This window comes from Symphalangus syndactylus, chromosome 9, assembly GCF_028878055.3.
Source record: "Symphalangus syndactylus isolate Jambi chromosome 9, NHGRI_mSymSyn1-v2.1_pri, whole genome shotgun sequence".
Taxonomy (NCBI): Eukaryota; Metazoa; Chordata; class Mammalia; order Primates; family Hylobatidae; genus Symphalangus; species Symphalangus syndactylus.
In genome coordinates, this window is record NC_072431.2 from 40,015,177 (window position 1) to 40,042,078 (window position 26,902).

The window sequence follows — 26,902 nt, forward strand, 5'->3', positions numbered from 1 at the left end:
TTTCAGCAATGCCAATCTACCTTGGCTACAACATGGCTATAATGTACCAATTAGCCACATTTGTTACCACAGTGTGTGTATGTGAAATGCTGCTGGACTAGCACAATTAACTAAAGCATCGACACAAACAGCAAATTCTCTGAGCTTCTTGATTTTCAGCTAAAGACAGCATGTATTAATAGATTAAGGCTATGGGATTCCTCTGCAAATTCATCGCTACAGTGGAGGAGAAGGGGAAAGAAGACTTCTAATCCCTGGGTGAAAGAGCTGTGAACAACATCCTCTGCAGGTCCCTAATGAAGCTGTTCCCCTCCCCCTATACAACAAATTTAACACAATTGCCCCAGGTGTGAACAAACCAGTTGAGACAGGTATAGCTGATGTGAAAATACTTCCAAAATCCTAACCACTACCTTTAAAACAAGTATTACTAAGGAAGACACTATGTTTCTCCTTTAAGGATTGTATCTTCTTCCTGAAAGGAAGCAAACTTCTCTTGACTATAACATTCAGCTGCACAAGGTAACTGACATATAGGTCTTACCCTCAAGATGCCTACAATCTTATAAATGTGATTCTGCCCCACAATTAGTGCACCTAGAAAGCTTCTTGTTTTTTAATATTGGACAATCTGGGAAATTATAATGAGATATGAATTACAATTGCCAGGTCGTGTTTTGCTTAAAGTTCCCTTTCCCTGACAATAACTCTATTACAAATTAGGTAAACAACATGTTACCTTATCCAAATTGTAAGCCATGTTCTGTCTCCCATTTATACTTTTACATACTGAAAGTAAACAATCGCTTTACATTCCATACATATAGGTCTATGTGTACTTTGTGCTTGTGTGTGTGTGTGTGTGTGTGTGTGTTAAATTCTATTACCTTGTATTGTTTTAAAAGTTCATAATATTTACTGGAAGCATGAAGTATAAAAGGTTCTAGAATAAGTTTTCTCTAAATAAAAGAATTTTGTTTTTATTTACTTTTGTTCAAAGTGGTGAGAAAAATCAAGTCCCTCAAATTTAATTTTCACCATAAATGCCAGGCAATAAAGTTGGAAACTGACCAAATTCTTCATCTATTATCACCTAATGCAGTTTTATTGCTTATTTTTCAAATAGCTAAGATCTCTTTCAGAATGAAAACTCTACTAAAGTAATAACAGGCCAAAGCATCTTGCTGAAGTCATCATATAAACCTAATTTTAGTGGTATGATAATTTTACTCATTTCACTTAGAAAGTTAAGAAAGATTAAGGAAAAGGTGAGGACAACAATAAATTAGTTGTGATTAGAGGTTTGGGGGAAGTAGTAGCAGCCTTAAAAGGTTAGGATAATAATAATGTTTCAGTTAAACAGAAGGAATTGATTCTGGTGATCTACTGCATAGCCTGGTGACTACAGTTAATAAGAATGTATATTTCAAAATAGTTAAAAGACGATTTTAAATGTTCTCAGCACAAAAAAATGATAAATATTGAGGTGATGGATATGTTAGCCTTATGTGATCACTCCATAACATACATATTTATCAAAACATCACCCCCCACCAATATATATATAATTATTTGCCAATTTAAAATAAAATCAAAGTAGAAAAATAGGTTAACAAACACTGTATTCATAAAATTATTCCTGGATTCAGGGCAACCTTAAACATTACATATGGAGAAAGAAGTTAAACTGGTATCTTGACTGTAGCTTTAATACAGCCTTTCTCAACGTGCCCGAAAATATTTTTTTTTTTTAGAAAAAAGGGAAATAAAACATCAAACTATCACCAAAATGCATTACTGAAAGAATCCAGAAACTATTTCTGCCATCAAAGAAGGAAGAAACACTATTTTGTTCAATATTATATATACAACCAGTACCTAGAAAAGTGCCTGGGCCATAGTAAGAACTTAATAAGTACTGATTGAAAGAATGAATGAATAAATTAAGGTACTACTGCAAGGCAATGGAACAGAAAAGAAAAATACTAACTAGAGTTACCTTGAGAGACAGGAAGCAAGCCATGTGTCAGTGGCCTTTCTTCTGATTCAGAAACATACTAACTCACAATGGATTTTCTTCTGATTCAGAAACATACTAACAAGAAAGCCATGTACTAAGAGAAGACTGTGCAGCTGTTTATTGTATGAGTGCTGTTTTATTTTTGTTTTTTTTTTAGACGGAGTCTCACTCTGTCGCCCAGGCTGGAGTACAATGGTGCGATCTTGGCTCACTGCAACCACCGCCTCCTGGGTTCCAGCGTCTCTTCCTGTCTCAGCCTCCTGAGGCGCTGGGATTACAAGGGCCACGTCACCACGCCCAGCTGATTTTTTGTGTTTTAGTAGGGACAGGGTTTCACTGTGTTGCCCAGGCTGGTCTCGAACTCCTGAGCTCAGGCAATCTACTCGCCTTAGTCTCCCAAAGTGCTAGCATTACATTCATGAGCCACCGCACCCAGCCATGAGTGCTGTTTTTAAAACAGCAGCCAGTGATACTGCTGCCCCTTTTACTACTGTGGGCAAAAACTAGAGAAGGTTGGTAGCAGTGAAATGCTGCCAGAGAGAGAGAGAAATCACATATAATACACTGTCAATGGGACAGATACTAAAGACCTCGGCCAGCAGTGACTATCTAAGGCTGTTGTTTTCCTACATGCTCACCTGTTCAGAATAGCAAAAACTAGGCAACAGAAGAAAACCCCATTAAAGACTCGAAACTGAGCTCAGAGAGGTATGTAAGAACATGAACAGCTGATTCGCCAAGTCAATCCTAAGCCAAAAGAACAAAGCTGGAGGCATCACGCTACCTGACTTCAAACTATACTACAAGGCTACAGTAACCAAAACAGCATGGTACTGGTACCAAAACAGAGACATAGATCAATGGAACAGAACAGAGCCTTCAGAAATAATGCCACATATCTACAACTATCTGATCTTTGACAAACCTGACAAAAACAAGCAATGGGGAAAGGATTCCCTATTTAATAAATGGTGCTGGGAAAACTGGCTAGCCATTTGTAGAAAGCTGAAACTAGATCCCTTCCTTACACCTTATACAAAAATTAATTCAAGATGGATTAAAGACTTACATGTTAGACCTAAAACCATAAAAACCCTAGAAGAAAACCTAGGCAATACCATTCAGGACATAGGCATGGGCAAGGACTTCATGTCTAAAACACCAAAGCAATGGTAACAAAAGCCAAAATTGACAAATGGGATCTAATTAAACTAAAGAGCTTCTGCACAGCAAAAGAAACTACCATCAGAGTGAACAGGCAACCTACAAAATGGGAGAAAATTTTCACAACCTACTCATCTGACAAAGGACTAATATCCAGAATCTACAATGAACTCAAACAAATTTACAAGAAAAAAACAACCCTATCAAAAAGTGGGCAAAGGACATGAACAGACACTTCTCAAAAGAAGACATTTATGCAGCCAAAAAACACATGAAAAAATGCTCATCATCACTGGCCATCAGAGAAATGCAAATCAAACCCACAATGAGATACCATCTCACACCAGTTAGAATGGCCATCATTCAAAAGTCAGGAAACAACAGGTGCTGGAGAGGATGTGGAGAAATAGGAACACTTTTACACTGTTGGTGGGACTGTAAACTAGTTCAACCATTGTGGAAGTCAGTGTGGCAATTCCTCAGGGATCTAGAACTAGAAATACCATTTGACCCAGCCATCCCATTACTGGGTATATACCCAAAGGATTATAAATCATGCTGCTATAAAGACACATGCACACGTATGTTTATTGCGGCACTATTCACAATAGCAAAGACTTGGAACCAACCCAAATGTCCAACAACGATAGACTGGATTAAGAAAATGGGGCACATATACACCATGGAATACTATGCAGCCATAAAAAATGATGAGTTCATGTCCTTTGTAGGGACATGGATGAAACTGGAAACCATCATTCTCAGCAAACTATCGCAAGGACAAAAAACCAAACACTGCATGTTCTCACTCATAGGTGGGAATTGAACAATGAGAACACATGGACACAGGAAGGGGAACACCACACACCGGGCACTGTTGTGGGGTGGGGGGAGGGGGGAAGGACAGCATTAGGAGATATACCTAATGCTAAATGACGAGTTAATGGGTGCAGCACACCAACATGGCACATGGATACATATGTAACAAACCTGCACATTGTGCACATGTACCCTAAAACATAAAGTATAATAATAATTTAAAAAAAATGTGACAGTGGTTAAAAAAAAAAAAAAAGAACATGAACAGCTGATATTGGGGGAGGGGAGCCCAGGCAGGGCTGGGTAGAGGAGGGTGTGGCCCCTGGCTAAGGCACCACCACCGGGTCTGCACTCATGGACCTAGGTGAAGGTATTTTTGTTTTCCTGCCCAAATGTTGCATTTCCAAGACCACCCTGGCCTGCCACTCCCCCATGCTGTGTCTATTAAAACTCCCAGACCCTAGCAGGCAAAGACACAAGTGGCTGGACATTGAGAGGAACAGAACACATCAGCAGAAGACACTGGCAGCTGAACATGAGAGAGGAGCACATCAGCAGAGGGACACACAAACGGCTGGACGTGGAGAGAAACCACCGGGGTAGGAGCAAACCAGCACGCAGGCAGGCCATCAACCAGCAGAATGAAGCAGGGTTTGGCCAGGGCAGTTGGAGGACAGCGTCCTGACTCCAGTGGAAAACCATCTCCCTTCTGGCTCCCCCATCTGCTGAGAGCTACTTCCACTCAGTAAAACCTTGCACTCATCTCCAAGCCCATGTGTGATCTGATTTTTCCAGTACACCAAAGCAAGAACCCCCAGATACAGAAAGGCCTCTGTCCTTGCAGTAAGGCAGGGGGTCTAACTGAGCTGTCTTAACACAAGCCACCTATGGATGGCTAAACTAAAAGAGCACCCTGTAACACCCACTGGGGCTTCAGCTGTAAACATTCAATCCTAGACACTGCTGTGGGGTTGGAGCCCCATAGCCTGCCTGTCTGTATGCTCCCCTAGAGGTGTGAGCAGTGGGGCACTGAAGAAGCAGGCCACATCCCAATTGAATGCCCTGTGAAGGGGACAAGGGAACTTTTCCCATTTCACAGCTACAGATCAAAGATGACCCAATTAGCTCCCAAGATGAGAAAAATGTGGGGCTGTGGACCATCTACATACATTATCTTTTGGCAAACACTCCTGGGGGTCAGTATTCTGGTGATTCAAAAAGAAAGTCACCTAAATACAGGAATCATGAACAAAATTTTAGAAAACTATTTAACATCAGTAAAACAGAAGTTCCTTATCTTTGAAACAGAAAGCTGGAGGACAGACCAAGATAAAAAGATGAAAAATAATTAAGAATTAAAATCACACTAGGAGAAACAAGGGTAAAAGTATTATAACAAATTTAATTCAGTGATATATAATATAAATTTCTAGACGTCCCAAAATGTACAGTAAAAAGTTAGAGATGAAAACTTTTAGAAATATAATAAAATTAGAGCAGCAGTCCCCAACCTTTTTGGTGCCAGGGACCGGTTTCATGGAAGACCATTTTTCGAGTTTTGGGGCAGGGAGGATGGTTTTGAGATGAAACTGTTCCACCTCAGATCATCAGGCATTATAGATGGAGCATGCAACCTAGATCCCTCACATGGGTGTTCAAAATAGTGTTTGTGCTCCTATGAGAATATAATGCTGCCACTGATCTGACAGGAGGTGGAGCTCAGGCAGTAATGCTCGCTTGCCTGCCGCTCACCTCTTGCTGTGTGGCCTGGTTTCTATGGTCACAGACTCATATGGGGACACCTGAATTACAGGACAGACAAGAGCTCAAAGCTAAAAAATACAGTTGTTTCTAAGGATAAAATAAACGGAAACAATAAAGGCAAAGCTGAAGAAAATTTTCTTGAATTTAAAAAAAAGTTCACCTTTGGGACCATCATATGTGAGGCAATAATCAATGAATAAAAAACTGTATCTTGAAAAATGTTAGCTAAATCTCAGTTACATAAAGTAAAACGTCTAAAACCATACGAGTAGAGAAACCAAACAGCCTGCTGGGAAAAAAATGCAACACAGGTTGACTTTGGATTTATTTGCAACATTAGATGGCAGAAAACAATGAAGCAAATCTTCAAAGTTTTAGGTAAAAAACTGAAAGTAAAGAATTTTATACTCAATTTTTTAAAAACATCCAAAGGCCTGCAAATACATTACTAAATATATAAGGGCTCAGAAAATAGGATTCTATATATTTTCCCTGAAAGAGCTTCTTGAATAAAAGATCCACTTGAGCATCCCACTCCTCAAATAAATATTAAAAGCTAAAAAATAGAAGAGTCGTCATATAAAGAAATCTGTTACAACCACTGAATGCAGTTAAAAAGATATAGATATAAATAATGTAAATAATCAGGATCCTAATCCACCATTATCCAGGTAACTATCCAGGCAGGAGGGAGAAATGAAGTATACAATATGCTCTATCTTTTATAGTAGGGGAAAATACAGACGTAAGTGTTGACTTTTCGTATTCTAGAAACATAAATTAGTTTTTTGAACAACTTTAACCACTGTAAAAATTAAAAAGCATGTAATCCCAGCTACTCAGGAGGCTGAGTGGGAGGATGGCTTGAACCCAAAAGGCTGAGGCTGCAGTGAGCCATGGTTGACCACTGCACTCCAGCCTGGGCAACAAAGTGAGACCCTGTCTCAAAAACATTTTTTAAATTAAAATTGAAAAGCAATGTACACATTACTAAGTCACTGGGGAAGAAAAACCAAACACAATACTAACAGTAAAACAACAGTAGGAAATCAAGAAAGAAGAAAAAAATACCAAGTAACATAAGGTAAGATCAAATATATTAGTTATGAAAACATATAAATGGATTAAAGTCCCTTGTTAAAAGATAAAAGCCTCTCATAATGGGTTTAAAATGGAAATTCATGTGTATGCTGCTTACAAGTAACAATTAAAACAAAAAGACTGAGCAAAATTTGTCAATGAGATACCAACATTTTTTGTTTAAAAGAAGCCACAATGGCCACTGGTTCACTCACCTTACCTTTCTTCAGTGGTGTATTACATTAATATTTCCCACTATTAAATCATCTTTGCACTTCTAGATTAATTGTTCATGTTTTCTTTACTATTTGTTCATTTATGTTTTCTTTTTCTCATAAATGAGATTGTGCTGGCATTTTTTTTGTGTGTGAAATTTTCCAGGTTTTGATATCATTATGTTAGAGTTACAAAACAAACTGAAAAATTTACAAGTTTCCCAATTACAAAGTTTTCCATTTTCTATGATCCAATAATATGTGAATAAAAAATCTACCATGTTTTTGGAAGTGTTCATTATTAAAACATTTGGCTCTGAGGCTGTTCTGTGGCTAATTGTTATAACCTTTTCAGTTGTATTGATAAATTCAGGTTATCTATATCTTGAGACTAGATGAACTATTACAGTGTTGCAGAAAGTTTCATTTCATTTAGATTTCAAAGTTATCACCATAGAATTGAACATATTCTATTTTAATTTTTCATTTTTTCTTGGTACTGGAAGCATTTAAAACTAAATTTCCTTTCCTATATCATGTTATACCACCTCAGCCACTCTTTAATAACACTCTTTAATACCAGATGGATTAAAGAGTTACATGTTTTTTTAAAAAATTAAAGTGTAACAAATGCTATGCCAAAAATATTGGTGAATGTCTATTTGATCTGGGTGAAGAAGCACATTTTAGGTACAAACTCAACTGAACAAATAAAGGAACATAAAATTGCCAACATAATCTAAATTTCTAAATACTTAAAGACTTTAAAACAAAACACCCTGAAAAAATAGTTTCCCCATTTATGACAAAAACTCAGTACACAAGCAAATTAATAATACTAAAACCATAATGGAAACATGGGCAAAGAATAATAGAGACTAATTACATCAGAAATAAATGGTGAAATAAATATGAAGGCCAGGCGTGGTGGCTCACGCCTGTAATCCTAGCAATTTGGGAGGCCAAGGCAGGCGGATCATGAGGTCAGGAGATCGAGACCATCCTGGCTAACACGGTGAAACCCCGTCTCTACTAAAAATACAAAAAATTAGCCAGGCGTGGTGGCATGTACTTGCAATCCCAACTACCCAGAATAGGGCTGGGTGCAGTAGCTCACGCCTGTAATCCCAGCACTTTGGGAGGCAGAGGCGGGCGGATCACCTGAGGTCAGGAGTTCGAAACCAGTCTGGCCAACATGGCGAAACCCCATCTCTACTGAAAATACAAAAATTAGCCGGGCATGGTGGCGGGTGCCTGTAATCCCAGCTACTCGGAGGCTGAGGCAGGAGAATCGCTTGAACACGGGATGTGGAGGTTGCAGTGGGCCAAAATCATGCCACTGCACTCCAGCCTCAGTGACAGAGCGGGTGAAAAAAAAAATTATATGAAAGGCTCAGCCAGGCATAGTGACACATGCCTGTAGTCCCAGCTACTTGGGTGGCTGAGGTGGGAGGATCACTTGAGCCCAGGTCAAGGCTGCAGTGAGCCATGATCTCGCCATTGCACTCCAGTCTGGGGGACACAGTGAGGCCTTGTCTCAAAAAAAAAAAAAAAAAAAATACATACATATATATATATATATATGTTACGGGGTGGGAAAAAGCTGTTTATCTTTATTTAACCTGAAGTTTAAATCATTTCATGAGCCACATAGTCCTATCAGAGAAAATCTGGAATTTTTCAGGCTCTGGGAAAACACATCTTTGTTTTTTGTTTATTTTTTTCAAATGTGTAATAGATACCAATCCCAAACTACAAATAATACTTAAGTATTCATCATGTGCTGCCACTTCGGCTTGTGGTTAAACAAAAGCTTCGAGAAGCTTGGGAGGTAATCAAAATATACATCAACATCGACATACATCACAAGGCTAAAAAGTATCACAATCAGAGCTAAAATGCAACTTATGACACTAGTAATATACTTTCCAGTACAGTATGCCATCCCATTTTCAGATGCCCAAATCTACTTTTATTCTGGGAGCTTAGTTCACTTCCATTGTTTATAATTTTAGAATCCTCTGCCACCTGGAGCCAATTCCTATTAAAGAAAATGGAAAGAAAACTTGAGATGTCCTTCCTATTGAAAAGTAGTTAGTATGCTCACTGAGAACAGGGAACACTTCAGTGTCTCCCCATATTTCCTGAAGTCTAGATGGGCACACTGGGCTATAGAGAGCAAAATGCACTATACACTGTATAGATACTAATAAGAAAATTAAAATATGCCTTTTTCCAAGTCCAATTAAAAAAAAACTTTGCCCTAAAAAATAACTTTTTATTAAAAGCTGTGGGAAATCTAAGTTACATTTGAGACTTTTTTAAAATCACAGCATACAAATGATAGAAAAATAAAAACCAGGCAAGCACAGTTCTCAAATATATTACCAGTTCAAAGAATTAAATTATGGATGCATATATATAAGCATATAAAATTATATTCTTAGTATTAAGGTATTTTAAAGAACTGAGTAGGGCCAGGCACAGTGGCTCACACCTATAATCCCAGCACTTTGGAAGGCTGAAGCTGGAGGATCACTTGAGGCCAGGAGCTGAAGACCACCCTGGGCAACATAGTAAGCCCGCATCTCCACAAATTTTTTTTTAAAGATTAGCCAGGCATGGTGGTGTGTGCCTGTATTCCCAGCTACTCAGAAGGTTAAGGTGGAAGGATTGCTTCAGCTCAGGAGGCTGGGGCTGTAGTGAGCTGTGATTGTGTCACTGCACATTCCAGCCTGGACAACGAGGCCCTATCTCCAGAAAAAGAACTAAAGAAACAACAAAAGTAGGACACTAATTCCTTATAGAAACAGAGGTCTCAAATACGAAGGGTTTTCAAGATACTTCATGTGCTAGATGGCTATGCCCTGAGCAAATAAAGATATTGAAGTGACTCTTGCCTCAGCCTCCCAAGTAGCTGGGATTACAGGCACGTGCCACCACACCCGGCTAATTTTTGGTATCTTTAGTGGAGACACAGTTTCATCATGTTGGTCAGGCTGGTCTCAAACTCCTGATCTCATGGTCCACCCGCCTGAGCCTCCCAAAGTGTTGGGATTACAGGCGTGAGCCACCGTGCCCGGCCAGGATCTATTTTAAAAATGAATAAACTTAAGGGGAAAAACGTGTGAGTCAAGAGTTTCAGTGAGGGGAAATGTAGAGTAGGAGTGGTCAGATTAATGAGGTTGTAATGGGCAGAAATGGGCAGAGACACAAAGTCTCAAGATTAGGAGGAGCTACCTAGCAGAAAGAAGACAGTGCACGGTTTTTATCCCTCACCCACAGTAAGGTTCCAAGTCCCTTTACCCCTACCCTTATTTCCAATCCTAGACATAAATGAGAAACTAAAGATTTCACAAGTAGAAACTGTTAACATATTTTCTCAAGTTAGACTTCAGTTTTAACTATTGTATTGCTAGTTTGTATTTACATTCAACTAAAATGGACTAAGTGATCACATGAGGACAAATTATACATGTCCTATTTATAGGACTAAAAAAGATCTGAATTTACAGTGTCAATCACTTCAATCATGTTTTATTTATTGAGAAATTATTATGTTTAAGAAAGTCAGGGAAATGCTGGGTAAAGTGAGGTTAAAAAAATTATATAATGATATAAACCAAATGAAAACCTGGCCTCCAAATACTTTTTGAATTTTTAAAATTGGCTTAGGCTGTCACCACTATAAAAAAAAGTAATGGAAAAAAAGTCTTTTTTCTGGTGCTTAATCAAGAGCATAGTTCTAAAATTATCAGCTTATACAGTATGTGAACTATTCAAGTTAACTTTGTTGACCTTATAACAACTATTTCACCACCATTAAAAAAAAAAAAACAGGAAGTCATTTATTGGAGATTGAATGTGATGTAACTTAAACTTCAAGGTCATTTAATAATACCTATTAGAATAAACGAAGGCACCAGTATAACTAAAGAGGTACTTAAGCTACATAAAATAGTCTCATCTTTCATACAATGCCACTATAAAATAAGCACACACATCACTGACAATAGCAAAGTAAATAAGAAACATCTGAATATTCTGCAACTTCACAGTCTGCTGCTAGTTACATACTTCTGTAAAAACTATGAAACTAAAATGCACATATCCCTTGTAAAAACAAGGAATTGAAATAATTACTTTTGCTATATAAATCCTCAATACTAAATTCCTACAAGCAACTTTGAAATCACTTAAGTAATTCTGACTCTTGAAAATAAGTTTGTTATAAAAAGGGGGAAAATCCATACCTTTAAACAGACTAAAATTATAAGTCAGTGATTTAACAGAACTGTAGGGTAAAAAGCTGAGCCATAGGCACAAGCAGTGTGACCAGCCTTTATTCATTCATGAAAATCTAAGCAACCAGTGATATAAAACCTGTTATGAATTCTGCAAAGGCAAACAAACCTCAGTACAATGAGTTTTGATGTGACACATTTAGTAAGACAGATATTATCATCCAGGTTTACAAATTTTAAATGTGGTCAAATTAACTGAGGCATGAGGTGGATTTTTTTTTTTCCATTTAGAAGATTAAAATCTGATCCAGTGTAAAAACCTGTGACTTTTACATGGGTAGCCCTTGTTGACTAAGTGCTAAAAAAAAAAAAAAAAAAAAAAAAAAAAAAAAAAAAAAAAAAGGCATTTGCCATTATAACAGCATAAAAACTAACGCCTCAAAGTGTTACCTACTCAGGCCTTTTAACAAATTTGTTAACACTATTAGTTATATTACTCCACCTTTCTCTTAGTGTGAACTGGTATCAATTATTTAGCCAATTTTATTATGTTATTAAAATACCTGCTGATTAAACATGAACTAAAGTGTCACTTAAAAGAAATGTAAAATAAATAGCATCACTGAACTGCAACATTCCAAAAATATCTAAAAGTATAAAGTTACCATTAAACATTTCAAAAATTTGTAAAAAAAATAAAGGAGTTTGAATATTTAAATATTACATATGGCTTATTTTTACAATGGCTATTTAAAAGTGTATATTTAGTCCTGTGTTTTAAAAATTATTTTTGAAAGTCTGTTAAAATATACGCTTTATAACAAAAAAGAAAATAGGCTTTAGGAACAAATGAAGGTGATTATATGTTTTAAAACAAAACCTAAACATATAATTTATTGAGTTGATGGAAAATAATTCTTAATTTTATGGTATCTAATATAACCCTCAACAAATTTTATCATAAAATCAAAAATTTTAATGAAACCACTACATTCAGTTTCCTCAATTAAAAATTCCTTTAAAAAAAACCCAAAGCAACATAAATGAATTCAAACACATATAAATAACTACCATTGTACTGTTTATCTCTTACCCAGCAAGGTAAGAAACAACCTTTTAATACTTTAATTTTGTGAGTATTAAACAACTAGTGTGAAAAACAAGCTGCATGTAAACTATTTCTACTGCATGAGCTTCAATGACTAGCTAAGGCAACCTGTTATAGGAGGTGTTAATTGGCAATAGGAGTACAAGTCAGAAGCATGTTCCCCATCGTCCTAACCCAGCAAGGCTAGGTCATTAAAGTGGAAATGAATTCTTTCATGTCGACTTAACCCTTTCAATGCATGATTTCAGCTGTTTGCTTTCAATTAATTTAAAAAAACTTGTTACTTTTTAGAGTTAAAAAAAAAATGTTCCAAAAAAAGATCCTTTGGCTGACAGTTTCAATGACTATATTATTCAGAAGAGAAGAACAGAGCAAATTAATTGCAATGTAATACTGCAACTCTCCCCTCAGAAAAACATATAAACTAATTGTATTTGCCTATTTTAACACTGAAAAGAAGATAGAGGAGATAGTGTTTAGAAATAGCTCAGAACAATTTAATCACATAGGGTTTCCATTTACATTTCTGTTTGCGGATCCAACGACTGTCCCATTAATCATGTTAACCTTGGGATACAGCAGTAGAAATTTTTTATTCCCATAATATCTATACAAGAATCCTTAATATAAAAGTGTTTTAAAACATAAACGAGTTAATACACCTTTCCAATTATGTTTTATTATTCTGATAAGGTGCATAATCACAGCATAGCCTGATGACTGGTTGCCAAAAAAGCCCAAATTCCTTTTATGGCATGATCTCAGAGGTTTCCAGATGGTGCATTAATTCTTTAAAAGAAAAAAAGAAAGACAAAAAGAAAGAAAGAAAGAAAATAAGAATGGAAATGTCAAAATAATGATGCATTGCTTTTCAAATGCTACATTTATAAATACTAATATTGCCAATTTTAAGCATTATAGAAACTTAAAATAAAATACAATTATATAATATTACAAATATTACAAATAAAAATATACATATACTGCATCTTTCATCTCTGAGTAATCCTGAAAGTACTGACTTTAGTAAAAACTCATAATATCAGAGTAAGAATTAAACATTAGAAAACATACCTAACACTATGTACCTTGTATAATAAATCAATAAATAATTGCCAACATGAAAATAAAGACATAATTTCACCCACTGCTGAAATATACCTAGGTTCTTGAGTAACTTTAACCAACAATATATTTCTTTATTAAAAATTTGATTAGCAAGAGACAAGAAAACAATGGGAAATATAATGGTTCAAGGATGTCAAACAAGGATAATTATACTATATTCCTATACCATACTCTATATCCCTTTCCTACCTCACCCACCTCCTCTGAAATTTTCTAATTATTTAACAAATTCGGTTCCTGTCTCTCTGAAAAGTTTCTTTTCCTAGGCCTACTGAGTTCCTCCAATATAGCACACCTAAGTTTGGTGGCCCTGCAGCCAGTATTTTGAGAATATAAAAACTGCAGCAAGAAACAGGCAGTGGGGTGAAGCGATGTAATAGCAGGGGAGAGGGGGAAATGACACCATTATCTGCTTATAAAGAGACCCTATCAAAGTAACATAGGGGCTGGCAGCCCAGTGCACAATGCCTAACTATGACATTTCTTTCCCTTTAAGACCACCCTTGGTACTCACTTTGAAACAATTTTCACCTATTTAAAAAATGTGTGTGTATACTCCATAAATATATATACCCACTATCAACCCACAAAAACTAAAAACAAAAAGTGTCTATGTGTGTGTGAAATATACCATGAGCACCAATCACTTTAGATATCTATGAAATCTGTCTCATCAGAATAGGAAACGGCTGTCTCCCACTTTGGGTAACAATCACTATGCTCCATTGCAACAAGAAAGGACCAAGCACAATGCTCAACTACCTTTGTTATAAAAAAACATCATTCAGCAGCCTGGGCAACATGACGAAACCATCTCTACAAAAAAAACTACAAAAATTAGCCAGGTGTGGTGGCTCAAATCTGTAGTCTCAGCCACTTGGAGGGCTAAGGTGGGAGGATCATTTGAGCCTGGGAGGTGGAGGCTGCAGTGAGCCAACACAGTGCCACTGTACTCTAGCCTGGACAACAGAGTGAGACTCTGTCTCCACCAACCCCCCACCATCTGACACACGCACAAAGAGGTAGCATCATTCATGGAGATCAGTTCAAACTTCGGAAACCAGAAAATATAAACATTTAAGATTGGCAAAAACATACTGTCTTTTATAACTGGAAAGAGGGGCCCAGAATCAAGCAGAACCTGAACTTCTCATAACAGAACACTGAGGTATCAGAATTGTTCCACAAAAGACTGCAACTGGCTTTAGAGTTCTTATAGTGCCAGTGGCCCTTTTGAAAATACTGTTCAGCTATGGTACTATTTATTTATGTATTTAAATCACAAAACCTGTAAAAATAAATAAAAAATAAATTATCTGGTTATTTTGGGAAGCACCCATAATTCATAATTCATTAACTAGCCCATCTTCTAAATTATACTATGCAAAGCCATGTATGAAATATTACGCACAAAGAGACATACTAAATAATCTACGTTTTTATTTATTCACTCAACAATTAGACTTGACAGCCCACATACCATGTACTAGCTACACACAAGTAGGAAAGTCCCTGCCCTGAAAAGGTTTACAAAGTGGAAGGCAGGGAAGAAAGAGAAGAACCTAACTGCAATATAGAATAAGTACAAAAATAGATGCATAAATAGGGTGCAAACACATGTAATAGCAATCTATTTGATAAAATCTTCCTTTATGCTAAGAATTAAGGAATATATAGACCTTTTCCAAGTAAGAAAAGGGGGAGGTGGGGAAAAGGCATTCTGGGAAGATAAAAACGACACACTGAAAGGCACAGAGACATAAAACACATTACCACTCAAAGCTTTTTAAACAATAAAATGGGCTAACTAAAGCATGGATTCCTGATTAGTCAAACATGAGTGACTACTGTTTAAATTTCAATGGTTGTTTTTCTGAGGATGTGACTTTTCAAATAAGTAAGGTCATCTTTAAAGTAGACATGCTCTTCCTTATCCATACTTTTGGCTTTATGAAAAATATTCAGCACTTAAGAATATAAATCATTTTGGAGTTCCCTGACATGCCTAAAATAAATACACAGTTGTAAGACAATATTTGAAGGATAAGATGATATATTTTTCCACACAAAATATTAAGTCTTAAGGACCGAAGATTTCACTATTATGATATAGAGTATCTTTTCAGTTTATAGAATTTGTATAAATGTTACATCTGACTCATAGTCTTAAAGCCAGATTATTTCTCTTTAATATACAGTTCTCAGAACAAAATAGTCTTTTAATAAGTAATATTATAAAGAGCTGATTATCTGACATCCAAGCAATGGACACAACTGGATGAGAAGACACAGAGTTCAAGGCTGGGATTAGCTGGATCACTGATCAAAGGAGCTGAAGGTTAAGTGGATGCTACTGTGATCAGCTGTTAGAGCCACTAAGCAGTCATAAAAGCTGGGCCCTGGAGGTGCTAACACAGAATACAAATAACCTTCCTGTTTGTGTGTATCTTGCTTTACATTTTTCAAATATAGTTACATTTTGCTTATTTCTCAAATGTTATTCACCTCATCTAATGAAAGAAGAGAAAGACAAAGGAACAATACAAGAAAAAGAAAGCACCATACAGAGGAGAGGGAATCCAAAAAAATGGGTGAATGTGGGCACGACTATTCGAAAAAAAGGAAGAAAAAATAGATTTGGGAAACTGGATGGCAGATACAATGACATGCACTGGGTATATGACAAACCAGTTAGATGTGGTCCTAGTCCTTAAAATGTAATATAGGAGACAGAAAATACACAGTATATATAAAAATTAATACTTGATTGTAACGGGGTAGTTTATTATTTTAGTGGCAAAATAAAAGGAAAGAGAGTGAGTCTTGGTAATATAATAAAAGCAAGGCCCTATTTCAAAGAGCCTCACCAGAAAGTAAATAAGCAATGAATGTAAGCCAGAGGTTCTTAACTGTATTTATAGCTCAGAATTACGAGGAGAGCTTAAAAAATTCTGATGCCTGGGCCCACCCTCAGAGATTCTGATTTAATTGCTCTGGATTGAGGCGCAGGAATCTTTTTTTATTTTGCTCCCCAAGTTATTCTAAAGTACAGCCAAGGTTGAAAACCACTGATATAAACTTATAAAACAAGGATTTCATTATTGTGAGTTTAATGAAATGGCTACGGTTAGTTTGTCCAGCCAGTTGTCTAGGAATTTCAGAGGTCTAGAGCCAATCACCAAATGCATCAAATTCTGAATTACTACAACGTTTATTATAATTTCAATTTAGTGAGATACAGAGGTTTACAAATTATCATAGAAATATGAAGTAGAGAGATTAATCAGGCTAGAGACATATGCATTAATTGCTGCTCTCCATGAAATATTTGTGGTTCCTCTCTCAGGCACATAATACGACTGCACTTCCCTGACCTCTTGAGGTTAGGTATGAACATGTGACTCGCTTCAGCCAATGAAATGTAAGCAGAGTGGCCGTGTCACTTTCAATCAAAGCTTTTTAAGGAGTCAGTGTTCAATGATAGTGCTGTGTCAGCTTGAGTCCCACAGTAATGACACCATGGAACAGAGCACCCAGACGACCCATGTAGACACACAGTAGGAGTGCAAAAGAAAGCTTTCTGGTTTTAAACCATTGAGATTTGGAGGTTATTCCTGAAACAATCAACCTTTCTTGACTAGCACACCATAGAAGACTTCCAGGGGAAAGAGGAGGGTAAGGGATCATTTAAGCAGTCTAGAAAGAAAGTAGTAAATTCATTAATACACAGTGGGGGCAAAGGGCTTTCCTTTACAGAGAACACCCTACAGAAAGTAATATAATGGATGAGCAGAATGGTATGGGAAACTTGAGGACTTACAGAGTATAATATGGCTAGTTTGAGATACGAGAAGGTCAGAGCAAAAGATGAATGTAGAAAGAGACAACTCATGAAGGACAGAAATTCTAGAACAACTCATAAAAGGGCCAAAGGGGCCATTCTGTGATACTACTCCGCAACCTTCTTTCTGCACTAGTATAAGCTAAGTGATAAGACCACTTTCACAAACAACAATGACACACTACCATACCAATCATTTTAGAAAGCTCCCAGATGATCCTGATCATGCCAAAAAGGGATAGGTGGCCTTCTCTTTCCCATCCCCTTGAGTCACTACACTTTGGCCTGAAGACCATAATTTTTATCTTAAACTGAGAATGACTGAGGCCTCATTAAGGATATTTAAACAAATGAATAGAGTAATAAGTTCTACATTTTAAAAAGAACTATAGAATTTCTGGTGGTGGGAAGATTTACTAAGGGAGATTGGACAAAGGAGGACACAGACAGGATTATAGAAAGGCTGAAATAAGCAGAGGCAATGATGAGAAAAACATTTGAAGCACATTCCACAGTATAATACTTGGAGACTAATTACACTTGGGGGAAATGGAGAAGTACAATATGATTGCAGGTTTTGCCTTAGGCAGCAGGGTAAACATCAATACCATTAATCAAGATATGGAATACCTTCAGACCATATCCAAAATCTCCAAAATCTAACTGCTTCTAACTATACCTGCATTCAACAGCAATCTAGTGATTAACTATAAATGTATTTATGTGAACATGAAATCCACTTATTCCTCAATTTAGTTAATTTTGTTTTTACTCTTATTGGAAATGATCTGAGATCTCCTCTCCTTCCTGCTACCTTGATTAATCAAGACACAACAGTACAAAGTTCAAAGTTAAGTCAACACAACTATAATAACATTTTATCTGTCTGTCTGCAAATGGCTGGTTAGGCCCTGCCCAGAATGGAACGGTTTAAGACTATTCAAAACCATTACAACAGTCAGTTATTCACTCAAAATTAAACATTATCACATCTAGTTTTAGGACTAGTTAACTTCCTTCTTGGTATAAATTACTGAAGTTCTTCATCCTCAAATAGTATTGCCAGATACATGATACTGAGTTAAATTTGAATTTCAAATAAATAAGTATTTTTATTAGTACATCCCAGGCAGTATTTGGGACATACTTATACTAAAAATTAATGGTTACTTATCTGAAATTCAAATTTAACTGGGCATCCAGTATTTTCATTTGTCATATCTGACAACCTGATCCCCAAGGAACTACAAGTACTTTCTATTCTAAGTTCCTTACACATTTTATTTGTTCTGCCTAGCTTACTTAAGCCAAAGGCAACTTTATATTACTAAACATAACAACATTTCTTTAAAAATGTTACCACGTATTTGTCTTTAAATAAGCATACTTTTAAGACTTAAGTACCCTCACCAAATGGACATTCCCAGCTCCCTCTTATGAAAAGAATACAAATTAAATCTACATCTCAATGTTATACATACCATATTTTTAATCTTGTTGGAAATCAATATCAACTTTGAAGTATCTTCTCTCTCCAAATGCTAACATAATTATTCATTAACCAACAAATACATCTTTTACTTTAGGCAAGAAAACATTCACAGTTTAGACCATACCTTGCAAGCCCTGCTGGTCTCTCCAACCCCACCCTGCTGGTCTGGCTCACAGCAGACTCTCCTTCCTCCTCTGAGGAACACACCTCAGCTGCCCTATATATTCTCTGCTACAACTCTTCTCCTCATCATGTAATTAAGTCTCCATTAATTAAAACACTCTGTAAGGGTTTGGCATTCACTTGTTTGTAACTTCACATAGGATCTAGGTCAGTGCTCCACAGACTACATCTGTTACCTGATCGAACATCTTAAATAGAAAAGTCAAAAAATTTAGAGAAGGGTACTGAAATAATTGAAAGAACTCCACACTAGGAAAGACTACCAAACACACACAAAAAAGATGCTCAATAAATAACTCTTCAATCTCTTTATAAATAAATGCAGTTTTAGCTTTTATTTTTGACTCACTATCTCACCCACAAACATGCCAAGCAGGCATTCTGATGCCTCTGTGAGCCAGGCATACATGAAAATGCCAAAGGCAATCCTTTGCCTGTGTGGTCTCCATTAAGAAATTTAGATCCTTTCTCTATGAAGAGTAAGTACATCCAAAAGGCAAAATAAATGAGAGGCTAGAGAAAGGGGAACTATTAGGATTTGACGCATACTTATAAAACAACAGACTGTAGATACTATGTTGGTGCAAAAGTAATTACAGTTTTTGCCATTACTTTCAATAGCAAAATTTGCAGTGAATTTTGCACCAACCTATAGTAAGCAAATTCGGCAGCGGACTGAGCAAAAGGGTCATTTACTTAGAAAGCTGATCTGTCTTGGGCCTAAGATAGAAAGATGCCTCTCTGGGAGTGAGAGGCCAATGAACCAGGTATGTGAGCAGCAGAGAGGAAGAAAGAGGCATGTGACAACTACCTGGAGTAGGAACAAATGTTTTTTCTAACCCCTGTTATTTACTTTATTTCTTTTAAAATTTATTATGAAATATTTAGGAAATACAAAAAGATCTAATGAATAATACAATAAGTTCACTACACCCAGCCTATGAAATAAAACATCACTAAAGCAGCTGGGTTGAAGCTCCTATATCCTTTTCCCTGACTGACTGCATCCTTACTCCATATCCTCAGACGTCACCGCTATTCTCATCTTAGTGATCATGCATTTCTTTATACCTTTACTACATAAGTATACACAAATAACATACAGTATCATTTTGGGTATCTTAAAATTGTACATAAAAACAATCTTATAGAATTATTCCTCCATGTGCTTTTTCATTAGTATGAACTAATCATGTTAATATGTGAGGATTATTCATTTTTCAATACTTTACAAAATTCCACTATTAAGTACAATTATGTACACATTCTCCTACTGATGAATAGTTGGGCCATTTTCAATTTCCTGAAATTATAAACTAGGGATCTCCAAACTACAACCTATCGGCAAACCAGCTGACTGTTTTTTAAAGTGAAAGTTTATTGGAACACGGCCAGGCCCATTCATTTTTGTAATATATGGCTGCTTTAGCACTACAATGGCAGAATGAGTAGTTGTGACAGGTACCATATGGTCCATTAGCCTAAAATATTTACTATCCAGCCCTTTAAAGAAAAGATTATCAAACCCTGTTACAAGCAATGCTGTTATGAATGTCCCAGTATCCATGTGGGAGACGTTCTCTACGGAATGTAATCAGGAGATTTGCTGGGTTGTAGGTTAGTCAAATCTTCATTGTTAACAGATTCTGCCAAAAGTTTTTCCAAGAGGGTTGTATACTCTCACTAGCATATACATGTTTATGGTACATTCGTGCTTCTACTAATGTTTGTATCTTTTGCCCATTTTTAAATGGATATCTTTTTCTTATTGATTTGTCAAAGCTCATATAATTGACTAATACCTTGTCAATTATATGTTAGATAAAACTTTCCCAATCCGTAGCTCAGTTTGCTTTTTATGCTTTATGCCTCAGCTGCATCTGAAAAATGAGCACTGTGACAATAACCAAACTGCAAAGAGTTGTAAAGATTACATGACCTAATATATTTAAAGTACTTAGAAGAGTACCCAGCACACAGTAAGTGCTCCACAAATATTAACTGTTTATTTTTTATAGTGTTTTTAGATGAAAATGAATCAATCGTCCCTTTATTATTTGTGCTATCTTGTTTAAGAAATCCTGTCCTACATATTCAATTTTAAGTATCCATAAAGCAATATAAATCTCAGCTTCATCTTATTTATTCACTATCTCTGAATGCTAAGAATAGCACTTTCTGTTAATCTGGTTTCAATTAACTATTTGATTTGAACAGATTTTCTTAAAATCTCAGCACTATCTTAATATTGATCTCTCTAACATCTGAGTAGAGAGGGAATTCCATCTAGAATATTCCAACACAAATTTTTCCCATTAAAAAGTAAATAAGGTGCAGTGGGCTCATGCCTGTAGTCCCAGGTACTCAGGAGACTAGAGCAGGAGGATTCCTTGGGTAGTTTGAGACCAGCCTGTTGATATAGCAAGACCTCCTCTCTCAAAAAATAAATAAATAAAAGTAGATAAAAGGGACATCTGCTTATGTCCAAGACAGATAGAGTAACAGAAACTAACTCTACATTCCCATCTAAAGCAAAGAAAAAACAGACAAAACTCTATGAAACAACAGTTTGTAAGACACTGATCAGGCAACAAAGAACAATGATTTCCAAAATTTGGAAAACAAATGAGGTGAGCCTTACCCTAGCTTACTGCCTTGAGATACTTTTTGGACTTCAGTGTAGAGGGGAAGAAACCCAGGCAGAGAACAGTAGACTCTCTGAGTTGAGGTGACAGAGCTGAGATTACTGAGACCAAAACAGCTCGTAATCTGGACAGAGTACCACAGAAAAAATAGCTACAAAGAGAGAAAACTCTAGAGATCTTCACAGGGCCCTCTTTGAGTATTCAGCTTAACAATGATCAGTGCATGTGTGTGAGGAATCAGTGCATGGTCTGGGGAAAGAATCACTCAAAAGGATTACAGGGAAGAGTACACCTACCTCTCACACAGCACTGGAAAGAGTTCCTGTTCCCACCAGCCAAACTAGAAAATTTCAGAATTCACAAAATTAGAAGAGACAGAAGGGTCTAGCCTCAATAGTAGAAAATAATGACTCCTAAACAAGGTACTGCCCCAGTCTTAACTAGCAAGTGTAAAAAGCAAAACTAGAAAGAATCAGTTTCCAAGTAATTCAACTGCATCCCATAACAAATACCAAGAATATTTCTAAGAATAAAAACTAGCCAGCACATGAGATAAGACTCACAATATGAAACATCTAGTAAAAACTATCAGACATACAAAGCAGCAAACAAAAATATGGCCCACAGTAAGGAGATAAGTCAGTCAATTGAAACTGAGCACTGACAAAGATGTTAAAATTAGCAAAGACATTTAAAAGTTTTTAAAACTGTCAAAAAGTTAAGGAGACACATGGAAAACATAAAAATGACCCAAATAAAACTTTTTGGGATGAAAATGACAATGTACCACTAGCAATAGGATAAAGCAGGGGGTGAGTTGAGAGAGGCATGACAAAACTTTATCTCTAGGCTGTCAATAGTTGGCCAGAAGAAAAAACAATGCAAAATAAAAAATACACTAGATGGGGTTAATAGAAGATTTAACAAAAAAATTAAATGGCCAAGCACAGTGGCTCACGCCTATAATCCCAGCACTTCGGGAGGCCAAGGCGGACAGATCGCCGGAGCCCAGGCGTTCAAGAACTGCCTGGGCAACATGGCAAAACCCTCTCTCTTCTAAAAATACAAAAAATTAGCTGAGAGTGGTGGCACGTGACTGTAGTCAGGAGACTGAGGTGGGAGGATCGCCTAAGCCTGGGAAGTCAAGGCTGCAGTGAGCTGTGATCATGCCACTGTACTCCAGCCTGGGTGACAGGAGTGAGGCCCTGTCTCGGAAAAAATAAAAATAAGAAGAATGAACTTGAAGATGTAGCAACAGAAAAATGAAACACAGGGCAAAATGGGGAAAAAAATAAAGCCATCTACAATTATAAGCAGAAAAAATATACATATCTTTGGGATTTCTGGGAAGGGTGGTAGGAGAATAGAAAAAATATTTAAGAAACAGTGACCAAAATTTTTCCAAATGTGATTAAAATAACATGCCTTCAGACATATGAAGTTCAATAAACCAAAGCACAAGAAACATGAAGAAAACTACATCAATGAATATCATAACCCAAAATCAGTGATAAAGAAAAAAACTTAAATGTATTATACAACAATATGAATAAAGGCCAGGCACAGTGGCACATGCCTATAATCCCAGAACTTTGGGAGGCCAGAGGTGGGTGGATTGCTTGAGGTCAGGAGTTCGAGATCAGCCTGGGTATCATAGTGAAACCCTGTCTGTACAAAAAATAGAAAAATTAGCCGGGCATAGTGGCATGGACCTGTGGTCCCAGCTACTCAGGAGGGTGAGGTGGGAGGATTGCTTGAGCCCAGGAGACAGAGGATGTAGTGAGCTGAGATCACGGCACTGCACTCCAGACTGGGCGACAGAGCAAGACCCTGTCTCAAAAAAAAAAAAAAAAAAAAAGACACAGAGATCAAGAGAACAGAATTGAAATTTCAGAAATAAATTCTAACATTTAATAGTCCATTGATCTTTAACAAAGGGACCAAGGTAATTAAATGAGGAAAGAATAGTCTTTTCAACAAATGGTGTTGTGACAACTGAGTATCTACATCCAGAAGCATAAATTTGGACCCCTACCTCAAAATATGTACAAAATGGATCACGGAACTCAACATAAGGGATAAAACAATAAAACTCTTGAAGCAAACAGAAGAGTAGACCCTCATGAACTTGGGTTAGACAAGCATTTCTTAGCATGTTATCAAAAGCAGAAGTCAAAAAAGAGAAGAAGACTGATACATTGGACTTCATCACAATTAAAACCTTTTCAAAGGTCACCCTCAAGAAAGTGAAAAGATAAGCCATAGACTGGGAGATAATATCTGAAAATCATATGAGGAGGCTTGTGTCCACAGACAAAAAGAACTCTTACGACTCAATGATAAAAAGAAAAATAACTTAATTTTTTAAATGGGCAGCAGACCTGCTTACAAAAATGTTTTATCCTTCCAGCAGGAGGAAAATGATACCAGATAAAAATATGGATCTATATAACAAAAAGAAGAACACCAGAAATGTTAACTACATCATTAAATATTATTTCTTATTTAACTCTCTTTAAAAGATAATCATTTGCTGTGAAAAACAATATGACATTTTCTTAAAAAAGTAATTTTTATTATGGACTGAATATTTGTGCCCTCTCCTTCCTATTCATATGTTGACATCCAGGGTGGAAGCCTCATGAATGAGATTAGTGCCCTTATTACAGGCGTCTCCAGAAAACTCTTAGCTTTCTTTCTGCCATTCGAGGATACAACAAGCCAGCAGTCTACAACATGGAAGCAGGCCCTAACCAGAACCCAATCACACTGGCACCCTGATCTCCAACTTCCAGCCTCCAGAACTATGAGAAATGAATATTTGTTATTTAAGCCACCCAATCTATGGTAATTTGTTAGAACACCCCCAACTGGGTAAGACACTAAATGATCTATCAACTTCACTTCTGAGTACAGTCATCCCTCAGTACCCTTGGGGCAATGGTTTCAGGACCTCCCTCAGGCACCAAGTCTCTAATATAAAATAGCCTAGTATTTGCATATAACCAATGCCCATCCTCTATACACTTTAAATAATCTCTAGATTACTTATAATACCTAATACAATGTAAATGCTATTCAAATAGCTATTATATTGTTTTGGGAATAATGACAAGAAAAAGTGTACATGTTCAGTACAGACATAAATGTTGGTTGAATCCATGGATGCAGAACCCAGGGATAAGGAGGGCTACCTATATACCCAAAAGAACTAAAAGCAGAGACTCAAAGAGATATTTCTTTTTTTTCTTTTTTTTTTTTTTGAGACAGAGTATCACTCCATCCCCTAGGGTGGAGTGCAGTGGCGCAGTCTTGGCTCACTGCAACCCCCACTTCCCAGGCTCAAGCGATTCTCCAGCCTTAGGCTCCCGAGGAGCTAAAATTACAGGAGTGGGACACCATGCATGGCTAGCTTTTGTATTTTTAGAATAGACAGGGTTTCGCCGTGTTGGGCAGGCTGGTCTCAAACTCCTGACCTCAGGTGATCTGCCCACCTTGGCCTCCCAAAGTGCAGGGGTTACAGCTGTGAGCTACTGTACCCAATCCTCAAACAGATATTTCTACACCAATGTTCATGCAGCAATATTCACAATAGCCAAAGCTGAAATCAACCCAACTGCTCATCAATAGATGAATGGACAAACAAAATATGGTATACACACATACAATGGAATATTATTCAACCATAAAAAGGAATACAATTCTGACACATACTACAACATGGATGAACCTTAATGACATTATGCTAAGCCAGTCACAAAATGACGAATATTGAATGATTCCATATATGTGAGGTCCTTCGAATAGTGAGATTCATAACAAACAGAAAGTGGAATGCTGGATACAAGGGATGAGGGGGTGGAAGATGAAGTATTATGGTCTAATGGGTACAGGGTTTCAGTTTGGGAAGATGAAAAAGTTCTCACAGATGGCAGTGATGGTTGCACAAAAATGTGAACGTACCTGAACTGATCACTTAAAAATGATTAAAATGGTAAGCTTTATGTTACATATGTATCATCACAATTAAAAAAAGACAACTGACTATTTAGACAAAAATAATGAAAATAAAGCATAGATTTTCAACATATAGCACAAAGGTCCAGAGAGCATATATGGAGTATATTATTATAACATTCACATGCTATAAATAAAGTAGTATATCACTTGAAGGTAGACTATGGTAAGTTAAAGATGTATACTATAAACCCTAAAGCAAAAAATAAACTAACAAAACAAGTTATAGCTAGAAATTCAACAAAGGGGATATAATGGAATCATTAAAATATCCAATTAATCTCAAAGGAGTCAGAGAAAGGAAAAAATGACAGAAGAACAAATGAGAAAATTATTAAGCAAACAGCAAAATGAAAGACTTAAACTTAATGACATTCAATAATTTTGTGAAATGTAAATTACTTAAATATCTGAATTTAAAAGCTGAGACTATGACTGGATTTAAAAAAAAAAAAAAAGCAAAACACAACATCTCAAAATCTAACTACATGCTGCCTACAAGAAACGTATTTCAAATAGGTTAAATAAAGATCCAAATAGGTAGACAGTAAAAGATATACCACATTAACACTAATGAAAAGAACGCGGAATGCCTATGTTATATCAACCAATTTCAGAGCAAAGAATTGTTACACGGAATAAAAAAGATCATCTTATTATAACAAAGGAGTCATATATAATCATCTCAATACATGCAGAAAAGGTGTTTGACTAAATCCAAGATTCACTTCTGATAAAAAAAAAAGTCTCAACAAAGTAGGAATAGCAGGGAACTTCTTCAACCTGATAAAGAGTATCTATAACAAATGTACAGCTAATATCATGTTTGATGGTCAGAGAATGAATGTTTCCCCCTACGATCAGGACAAGACAGGAATGCTCATTTCACCATTTCTATTAACATTTTATTAAAGGTTCTAGTCAGATCAGTAAGGCAAGAAATAAAGGGCCATCAGGATTTAAACAAGTGGTGCTGTAGTAACTGGATATCCACATGCAAAACATATTTTGTTAAACTGAGCATAACCCATATATTGCACTATATATGAAAAACAATTCAAAATGGATCAAACATAAATGCGACATTTAAAAATTATAAAACTTCTGGAAGAAAACAAGAGAATATGTTTGTGACATTGGGTTAGGAAGAGATTTCTTAATTATCATACCAAAATATAATTC

The 26,902-nt window shown here is 36.4% G+C and overlaps 1 protein-coding gene and 1 long non-coding RNA gene across 2 annotated transcripts in view; one reads left to right on the plus strand and one right to left on the minus strand.

Annotated features, from left to right (window-relative positions):
• The window catches only part of LOC129489436 (uncharacterized), a 114,094-nt gene that overhangs the window by 55,761 nt on the left and 31,431 nt on the right, over nt 1-26,902 (plus strand). The window contains exon 2 of the long non-coding RNA XR_010113670.1: nt 20,933-21,037. This is a non-coding gene — a long non-coding RNA (uncharacterized lncRNA). The remainder of the gene's footprint in view (nt 1-20,932; nt 21,038-26,902) is intronic.
• PSMD14 (proteasome 26S subunit, non-ATPase 14) overlaps nt 1-26,902 on the minus strand; it is a 103,149-nt gene that overhangs the window by 44,624 nt on the left and 31,623 nt on the right. The window lies entirely within an intron of this gene.